The sequence below is a fragment of the Protobothrops mucrosquamatus genome, unplaced genomic scaffold, assembly GCF_001527695.2.
Source record: "Protobothrops mucrosquamatus isolate PMUCROS unplaced genomic scaffold, P.Mucros_1.0 scaffold352, whole genome shotgun sequence".
NCBI classification, from domain to species: Eukaryota; Metazoa; Chordata; class Lepidosauria; order Squamata; family Viperidae; genus Protobothrops; species Protobothrops mucrosquamatus.
In genome coordinates this window covers 754,272-764,810 of record NW_015386687.1, presented here as the reverse complement: position 1 = coordinate 764,810, position 10,539 = coordinate 754,272, and the positions used below count along the sequence as shown (strand labels likewise).

At 39.7% G+C, this 10,539-nt stretch overlaps 1 protein-coding gene across 1 annotated transcript in view; it reads right to left on the bottom strand.

Annotated features, from left to right (window-relative positions):
* LOC107287120 (cytochrome P450 4F22) overlaps positions 1-10,267 on the bottom strand; it is a 63,347-nt gene extending 53,080 nt beyond the window's left edge. The window contains exon 1 of the mRNA XM_015815589.1: positions 10,181-10,267. The gene's annotated coding sequence lies outside the window, so the exon portion shown is untranslated. The remainder of the gene's footprint in view (positions 1-10,180) is intronic.
* Positions 10,268-10,539: the final 272 nt, after the last annotated feature.

Below are 10,539 nucleotides of genomic sequence, written 5' to 3'. Positions count from 1 at the left end.
AAAAAAAAAAAAAAAAAAAGGAAGTGAACACAGAAGACGGAGCTTGTCTTCCAGCAGCCGCGGCCGCCGCAATGGCAAACTGGAAGTCCTCTAGTCTCTTCTTAAAAATCTCCAGTGATGGAGCACCTACTTTGTCACATACCTTGCTGAAGTCTAAATATACCATGTCCACAACATTTCACTGGTCTAATTTAGTCACTTTGTCAAATAATGAAATAAGACTGGTTTGGCATGATCTGTTTTTAACAAACCTGTACTGGCTACTAGTTATAACTTTTATTTATTTCTAGATGTTCACAGATCTGTTTTTTGATTATTTTCCCCAGTATCTTCCCATGTATTGATGTCAGGCTGATTGGTCTGTAGTTTCCTGGGTCTGTTCCCCCCCCCTTTTATGAAGATGGGAACCACATCAACTCTTTTCCAATCCTTTGGTAATTCCCTAATGCTCCAAGTTTTTTTTAAAGATATGATACAATGGTTCTCAGATAACATCTGCCAGTTCCTTCAGAACTCTGGGATGTAATCCATCAGGGCTTGGTGATTTATATTCATCAAGGTCAGACAGGTGTTCTCTTACCATTCTTATTTTATTTTTTATTTCTAGTTCCTCTTTTACAGTTATGTTTTTGGTATGTTGGTCTATAGTTTCTTTTTGTGTGAAGACTGGTACAAAGAATGAGTTAAGCAGCTCTGCTTTCTCTCTACTGCCTGTTGCTTCCTTGCCATCTTTTCTCTTTAGTGGACCGACTGTTTCCTTGACTTTTTTTATTTATATATTGAAATAAACTTTTTTTATTATCTTTGACTTTTGTTGCAAGTCTTTGTTCATACTGAGCCTTTGCTTTCCTGACTTGCAGATTCGGGCTATCTGCTGATATTCTGCCTCAGTTATTTGTCCTTCACCAATATTCTCCTTTTTTTGCTAGGGAAGTCTGGAATATTTTTCTTCCTGTCGCAGGAATGCTGGGTTTTGCCTCTTTTTTTTAGAAATCATTAATGAATGCTCTTTTGTGGGTGTCTGCATATTTTCTTCCAGGGGGAGACTATGAAAGAGATTGCTCAGTTCCAGAGGGGCTTCATTGGATTGGGCTAGGGTAGATAGTAGGGGCTTTGCTCTTGGCTGTTGTTTTCTTCTAAGAGTGACATGTTTCCATCAGTCTTGCTCTTTAGGTATATATGTAGGCTTATTTTTTATGGAAGCTGTTTTTTCCCTACTTTGTTCAATTTCGGTGTATTGGTTGTCTTCTTTATGTTCATATATGGGGTCATCATTTTTTTTGTAAGCTGTTTGCTCCCTATTGTGTTTTATTTTGTTTGTACTCTTCTTGTTTAGATTGGGATTTCTTGCTTTGCTCATTGAGTTTCCGAGTGGCTATAGTTGCCTCTAAACCCTAACTTTTTCTTCTAGTAATTCAAATAGATTACATTTGATACATACATTGTTTGGGTCTTCTGTGGGCATAAGCTGAAACATATGGCACACTTTGCAAGTTGCTATGGTGTCAGTCTCTATCTCCATGACTTTTTTCTTTGTTTGCTAAAAAAATAAAATTTCTAAAATTTAAATATTCTCTGTATGGTGAAGTGTCAGTTTACAATAGTTCTTGAGCTTTTGTTCTCTGTCTTGAAAAATTCATCGGCTTCCCTGTTTTAAGTGTCTATGTCAGAACCCCTATTTCTTCCCTTCCCTATTCTTCTTTCTCCTCATTTTCAGGTTCTGCCATTCTGATGGGGGGGGAGGGGGACCTATGGGTATTCTGCAGTGTATTTCCTTTGCTTTGTTCCTTAGTCTTTGAAGTATCTTTCTTGGGGTGAAGCCATCTGCCTTATCTCCAGGCGGAGGGAAGAAGCTGTGGAGAGACCTTATCGGCTCTTTCCCACAACAATTTGATACCTATGGATTGGCTCTGAACCGGCCAGATGGACAATTGGGGTGGGGTTTGACTGGGTTCTTTTAATCTATCATCTTGTGCAGGAAATCCTCAGATCCTGCCTTACTTTCCTCCTGTCAATACCGTCCAATAAAAGTTCCTGTCAAAACAATGCAAGTTTCAAAAGTTCTGCTTTCTTAGGTTTAACTGAGGCAGGTGTCATAGTGGTCAGCCTGGAGGGAAGAAAACCCCTACCACAGGGAGCGTGCAAGTGATGTCTAATCATGGCAGCAAGAAGGGAGAGAGCGAGCACTGGGTGGAGGCCCCCCAAAGGCTTGCCCGAGTGACAGCAGCTCAGCCAATGAAGCAGAGATGGGGGAGAACCTTGCAAAGCCAAGATGGTTGATCAGTGTGGGGAAGAAAGAGGACTGGAAAGGAAAGTCCAAGAAAGTGACCCTCCACTGAGGCAGCCACCAGCTGGGGTGGAAGCGGGAAATGGAATGGTCACTCAACCACAGTGAGGAAGAAGACAAGAGACCGACCCAGTCTGACCGCTTCCTTAAATAAGCCATAAGCCTGATGGTGGCAGCTTTCAAAAACCTCAAGGAGGAAGAAGCGGATCACTGCCGGGGCTCGGTCGAGAGAAGGCTGGAGGAGAAAGAGGAAAGGGGAGAGAGTGAACCTGCCAACCCTGGCACTTCCACCAGTGCTGCAGAAGCCCAGGGGCTGTAACCGCAGCAGTGACCCCAGCCCGAGCCACCCAGCCTGGGGCGATGGGCACAAGGCCAGAAGGCCAGAAATTGCTACTCCGACCGGACAACTCCCCTCCTGGACGTGAAGTTTGATGGAGATCCTCAACAACTGGGATTCTTTTTGGCTCAAGTCCTGAGCTACATGCATGAATATGGCCGGGAGATCCCCAGTGAGAGCACACGGGTCAGAATTGTGACCATGGCCCTGGAAGGCACAGCATCCCACTGGATGGTGACCCTATACAATGCCGATGCTCCGAAGCTCTAGAACTTTAACCAGTTCATGGCCACCCTGAGACAGAGATTTGAGGACCCCTTAGCTGACCGGAAGGCTAGGGACTGCATCAAAATGGTGAGGCAGGGCCGATGCTCAGTGGCCAAGTATACCAAGGAATTCCGAGACCTATCTTGCTATCTCAACTGGCCAGAGGAAATGGGAATCCTTAGGGAGAATGTTGAAGTATTTTAAGTCAATGCTTTAAACAAAGCATTTGGACAAAGGAAGGATGATACATTACAGTATATATCTGGCCTAAGTACATGTTTGGCCACTCAATACATTCAGTTGGGCTTCTCAGCTTGGCTTAGAGTGGTGGGGAATGGATAGGCAGTGGTTAAGGTCCCCCATTACATTTCTACCAGAAATGCTCCTTGCATTTCCCCACTGCCTGGAGAACAAGCTACAAGTTGCCCCAAAAGAGTAAAAGTAGAAATTTAAAGGGACACAAACCTCCAAAGGTCTGGAAATGATGTTTAAGGGTCTCTGTGTTTGTCTGTTTGTGTTGACTCATTTCTAAAGACCTGGGGGAGGGGGGGAGAGACCCTCTAACAGTAATATACAAAACAACAAGGCCTTATTCCAAAAGGAAATTTGGGAAATGGAGCTCATTGGCTTGTGATTAAGCTCCTTGAAAACAACAATGATTGTTTTGCCTGGGGTGAAGCATTTGGAATTTTTTTTGTGTCTGGTGTAAATGCAAGAAAGGGTGAAGAAGGCTAGTTTCTTAGTAATTAGAAGGACAATAGAAGGTGTTAAAAGAATGGAAATAATCAAATGGAAGAGAGGGAGAGAGAGAGAGAGAGAAAGGAGCTGTGTGAAGTTTTATGCCTGGCCAGAATGAAAGGCGAGAACTCTGATATGCTATTTTGTGTAAGAGAGTTAAGTAGAAAGCTATGTATTTCTTGAGGTTCCTATAGGTTGGAAAGTGACAAGAGAGGGGAAAACCCCTCTCCAAGAAAAAAAATTGCCCCCCTAACAGCTTTTGAAATCAAGCAATTTAGGAAATAATTGCCCAAACTAATAGAAGATCCTATTGAAGTAGGAAAACAGGGTAGAAATGTTTTTATGACCAATGGAATATTCATGAGGAGAAATGCAACCCATTTTTAACATGTTTATACCAGAGGAGAATGGGATGATTAGGTGAGCAGCTAGGGAACAGTGTAAGAAAAAGATTTACAAAAGAATGAACAGGCTGAGATTCCTGTTGCAGATCCAAAGTGGGATGGTAACAGGAGTGCAGAGAGGAATGCTACGTTTGATTATAAGGGATAGAAGGCATTTAAATATGCAGTGCCTTAGAGTCTTAAATTCAGAAGGCACTGTGATTAGAACAAGGAAAGGAGGAAACATGACTGAATGGGTAGAGAAATTAAAAAGCCAACTTCAAAAGTATGGATATTTGGATCCTGGTAATCCAGGACATCAAATGATGTTGAAATATCAATTTGTATGGAAAGCATAGGAAGGTATTAGGGTAAAAATGCAGAAGATTTATTACCGGTAAGAGAGGCTCAGAAAATATATGCTAAGAGAGAAGAGGAGAGAGATAAATGTAAGATAAGATAAAAATGATGGCTCAATTGGTGCAAACAGGCCAGCAAAGAGGATGTGCAGGAGTAATCAGGAAATCAGTAAGGGGCCTTGGAAGAAGTCTAGGCTGGGGGTGAGGACAGCCAGTTGGCACCAGGGGATATAAACCCTTAGGAGAAAATTTTCCCAGTCAATCAATCAATCAATCAATCAATCAAGGTGACTTTTGTAAGGAAGAAGGACACTGGGAAAATGAGTGCCCTAAGAGGAAATTTGGTGAATTTTGAGGATTAGGAGTGTCAGGGGACTAATCTGTTTTCTGGTCCAGCTTTTTAGGAAGTCCTGATAAACCTTAAAGGTTGGACCCCTGGAGGAGGAAAGGGTGTACTCAGTGGATTTCAGAGCCACCAGATTTACCATGAACTATATACCTCCAGGAATGCAAATTGGGAAAGGGAAGATTAAGGATTAGGGAATTGAGGACATGTAGTAGAAGCAACAATATTTAAATCTGCTATGGTCCAGACAGTAGCAAAAGGACCTGGACTATGGTGCAACTTTATATTGATAAAAGGAACTGCAATTTGGCCAGGAGGTACTTAATTGGTAAATTGGGGATTGTTATTATGGGGAATGAAAGAGAAATAATTGTAAATATTATGGCCTTGAGCAAGGAAGCTCAAGGAAAAGTGGACCCTCTTATTTGGGCCCAAGAAGGCAATGGAAGAGGGGTACACATGGATCCTTTAAAAGTGACTTTAAAGAACCCTGGTGAAGTAATGCACCAGAAACAGTATATAACATTACATTGGAAGGAAGAATGGGTTTAAAGCCCATGGTGGAAGGGTTATTGAAGGGGGGTGAAATTTTTGAGCAATCCTTTTAAACATGTTTAGTTTGTTACTTTTTTAACCCAAGAATTTCTGCCTTGAAAAAGTAAGATATGCAGAAAAAAGAAGAAAAGGGGGGGAGGCAGTTTCTGTCTGCATATTTTTGTTTTTTTTAAAGAATAGAAATTGGGTAAAATTTCCTGACTGTAAGAATAATTAATCAGTGGGATAATTGTCTCCAGAAACTGTGGATGCTTCATTATTGGAGATTTTTGGGAGGAGGTTAGAAATGGATAGAGTCTGAAATGGATAGAGTTTCTTGTTTCAGTAAGGGGTTGGACTAGAGGACCTCTACTGTCCCATCCAACTCTGATATTTTGTTTTTGTATGTGTGGCGTGCTTCAGTGATTTTCCTTTGTATTTTAGTTTGGATTTATCCTTAATAATGCATTTATAATGTATTCTTGTCAAAGGAACAATCCTATGATGTTTTATTAACATCTGGTAAAATATGTGTCTTTGGGACTCCTTGCTACTGCAAAAGAGATGATTAATTGCTGCATACTGTGTGTGTTCAATTTGTTTTCCTTTTCCTTGGAGCCAAGGAGGGGAAGGGAAATCTTTATAGAAAACCAATTTAGTTTCAGGGTTATAGCCACAGGCTGCAAGGCTAGATTTGAGTTCAAACCCTGCTTTGGCCATGAGGGATGGCTGAGTGTTTTGGGGCTGGTTTATTTTTGTTCAGCCCTAGGAGGGAGGTTTTGGCAAGCCACTTTTTTAAATGTTATGGCAATTTTCCTCCTGAGGGCTGTTTCAAGCAAAAGTTTTGTATAATTTTTTACTGTCTGGTTTGGTGAGTGGGGGAAGGGGGAGACAATCTTTTGTCTTCTTAGCTATCCTGTTTGATGTGCTACCACAAGAGTGATTTGAATATTATCTGCCTGAGACAAAAGGCATTCCAGAAAATGTTGGCCCAATACTGATCGGTGAGCCTATGTGCTTTACCTTTTAAAATCCTGAATGTGTTATTTACAATAGGTTTATTGAGTTATATTTTTGTAACATGATATTTAATCAGGGTGAAAAGGGAAGGAGAAAGAAAAATGTGACAACTTTTAATAGAGCTTCCATGGACAAGTATAGTCTATCTCTATGTGACACAGGACAAATGATTTTTTCTTTCTTTTCTTTCCTCCACTTTTAAGCTATGGAAGCAAATACATTCTTATGTATTCAGTTTTGTAAGATCCTATTCTAGGAATTATAAAGAAATGGGAAAGCAACTTTTTTTGGCAGAAGAAAGGATTGAGGGTATCTAGCAAATAAAGCTCAATTGGTATGAAAGGAGGTAAAATATCTAGGATATATTATAGTTGAAGGGGAAAGGAAAATAGATAGTAAAAGGATTGAGGCTATAATAGATTTATAATTACCAAACAATAAAAATGGCATTAAGGGAATTCTGTGGTTATCACAAGGTACTGCAAGAATGGTGATCCAAAAACTATATGAGGAGAGTCATTCTGGAATTAAAGCATAGGTAGAAATGTATTTCAAATTCTATGCTACCCTTGGAATTTATGGAATAGCCCAAAGGGCCACAGAGGGATGTTTGATATGTAAAAGGGTTAATAAAGGATTAATGCTCCCAAAGGAGGGAGACAAATAGCTAAATGTAGAACAAGTACTGGGGTCTCTGTCTTCTCTTTGGCAGGAAGGCTTGGTGGCGCAAACAGCTCATTTGGAATTTCCAGTCCATAAGATCCAGCCGGGACAGTGGGTGCTGATTCATAAATGGAAGGAGGAATTTCTACAACCAAAGAAGGGAAGTTCCTTATATTGAATCTGCTGTCCGGAGGGCTGTGAAGGGTTGGACTCACTACACACGAGCGAAGGTGGTGACTGGACCTGAAAGAGGTTGGATGGTTATTCCAGGACAAGGACTGAAAGCCATGTTTAAAAGCACTTGAATGGGTATTGGACTAGAATCCCTACCTAATTTGAATATCTCTATTAGAATTTCAGGTGACCCCCAGACGAAGAACAAAGAAGATGGTGGTGATTCATGAGAGAAGTAAAAGTGGTTTGTTACAAATAAAACGAATAACTAAGACAGAAGTCATATCATTAGAAACTGAAAATGTAGAATTGTAAATTGTAAGAATTAGGTGGTAAATGTATATTTTTTGTTATTGTCACTGTGATTGCTGTAGCTGTTATTGTTGTGATTATGGACCAATTTGTGGGTGTGAAATACTGTGAAAAAATCATGAGGGGTGGATTCTAATTCTAATATTACTGAAGACAACGCACCAGAGCAGCCTGGGAAATAAAGCTAAAAATTTGTGGGATTTAAAGATACAGTAGATGACAATCATGAAGCAGAATGGATATTGCAAAAGGAATCAGAAAAGTGGCTAAAGCTCCTGAACAAAAGTATGAAAATATGTGGAGTGATTGGAGTTGGTTAACTAATTGGCTTCTCAATTTTGGATGGCTAAAACAAATGTTTGTAGGACTTATGTGTTGTGCATGTCTGCAATGTATTCTTTATGTGCATCTACTTTAACCAAAGCTGTAGGAAAAGCCTTAGGAAAGCCTTAGGAAAAGAAAAAGTTATATACTTAATGGTTATAAGATTTTCTAAGCATGATAATGAAGACCCTTCAGTGTAATAAAAATTAAAAGGTGGGATTTGATAGAAGTAAAGGAAACGTCTTCAAAAATTTAATATTGAAAGAGAAATTTAAAATTGAATTTGTTGCAGTGGAAACTTACTGCCTGGACAAACAAGCTTACCAAAAACTGTAATATATGGAAACCAGGAAAGGAGAGCATAAAGAAAGGAAGTAAGATAAACATATAGGCAAAAATAGCTGGGTCTTAGAGTGGGAAAAGGAAGAAGACAAACTATAAAAATAGCTGTAAGAGGAAAACAAAAAAGAACCTATTGTTCTAAAAGGGGGACATAAATATCCACAGAGTTTAAAATAACCATTTAAATGTCTAATTTTTCTTATTATTATTGTATATGTGAATATGATTTAATATGTTATCAGGAAATGTGTAAGAGGCGGTCGGAAAAATGTAACCTCATAGTATCTCAGCCAATGGGGAAAGAGGAGGGATGTATGGCCGGGACAAGGATTGTATAAAGAAGGGGATATTTTGGGTTGGAACTTTGGAGAGAACCAAGCTTTGATAGCTTCTCTCCCCATTTATTGCAATAAACGAAACAAAAGGCCTTCACTGTTTATTGGCTGGTTATTGGTCAGGCGAGTTTGCATCTGGTCATGAAGGAAAGTAGCCAGGAGCACATAACAAAGGGAAGCCATGGAGAGACCTGATGACCTTGAGAGTGGCACCTTATCGGTTCTTTCCCACAACAATTTGACACCTATGGATTGGCTCTGTTTGAACCAGCCAGGTGGATAGTTGGGGTGGCACTTGACTGGGTTCTTTTAATCTATCATTTCTTGCAGGAAATCCTCAAATCCTGTCTTACTGTCCTGCTGTCAATAACTTCCAATAAAAGTTCCTGTTGAAACAATGCAAGTTTCAAGAGCTCTGCTTCCTTGGGAGGTCTAACTGAGGCAGGTCCTTACAGTCTCTCTTTTTCTGTAGTTTTTTATTTTAGTTTATTCCTCTTAAATCATTAAGAATTTAAAAATTTCTAAAGAATTAAAATAAGTAAATTGTTTTTTTCAATGTTTAGTTGAAATAAGACATTGAAGAATTGAAAAAATTAAAAAAGATTTTATTAAAAAATTGAAAAAGCATTTTAAAATTAGAAAACATTTAAAAAGCCAAAAAAATTAAATAAGAATTTTATAAAAAAATGAAAAAAGAATGTTAGAGTTGAAAAAGTTTTAAAAATTGGAAAAAAATTAAAATTAAAAATATTTGAGAGTTGAAAACAAGAAGATTAAAAATCATTTTTAATCTATATGCTGAGTATATATTAAGAGAAGCTGGATTGGAAGAAGATGAACATGATTTTAAAACTAGAGGGAAAAAACATCCATAATCTGTGCTATGCTGATGAGTATAACACTACTGTGTAGCCAAAAATTGCAAAGGATCTGTGACCTCTAATAGAAAAAGTCAAGGAGCACAGTGAAGAAATGGGACTAAAAATAAATATAAGGAATACCAAACTAAAGACAACAGGTTGAACAACCAGCCTTAGAACTGATCATGAAGACATAAAAGTGATAGTTTTTTCCTGTTAGGATCAGTTATTAACAAGAAAGGAACTGTTAATAAAGAAATGTGCCACAGACCTACATTTGATGGAGTAACCATAAAGACCTTGGAAAAGGTATTTAGATGCCATGATATGTCTATACTTGCAAAGATCACTATCATGCAAAAGGTTTCTTTGTGACTTGGATTTGGAAGAAGCAAGATGGGAAGAACATTGATGCTTTTGAACCCTGGTGTTGGAGAAGAATCCTGACGATACAATGGACAGCCAAGAAAACAACAAATACATAATCAAACAAATCAACCCAAAGTTCTCACTCAAGGCAAATATGACCAAATATGACTACATTATGCAAAGACCTAGCTCTCTACAGAAGACTCTAATGGAAGGAACCAAAATCTATGCTGTTGCTAGAAGTGGACAACGAGCTGATGGCACATAATCAACCAACACCCATCCACCAGGATTACCCCCCCCCCCCGCTAAGGTTACAATAGCCATGAAGCTCTGTTTATGTGAAGCCAGTCTATCCCTAGAGATAAGAGCAACAACTAATATGGCTGTAAATTGACCTTTGGATTGCCAGGCAGTAATTTAGGAGTTAGCGCCAAGCCCAGCGAACGAGGCATACGAAACGTCAGCAACAGATGGTGAAGCCCTCCCCTCAAGAGGGGGCAGGTAGCGTGGTTCCAGCGCTTCCTTACCTTGCCGTACAACACTTTATTTACTCCTGGCTGTTTCCTTCTTTATGTCCTCCAGATGGTAAGCAGCCTCAGAAACATACTGAGCAAGCTAACCGGGGATCATCACAGCCTACAGCCTCCGCCGTGCAGTTTCACTACGCGAGGAAAGCTGGTTTGAAAGATTTTGCCCCCTTGTGGCCAGCTATTACTATACCCTTCCTACTTCCTCGTCAGATCCATTATGGAGCGCCTCGCCCCGGCTACTTCCAGAGAAGGCTTTTATGGGACAATCACTCTGCGCGCTTCAGGCAATTGAACGGGAGGAGTGGAGAAACCTGATCTAAACTTCGCTGTTTTCATAGAGTTCCCTGTAGTACTGA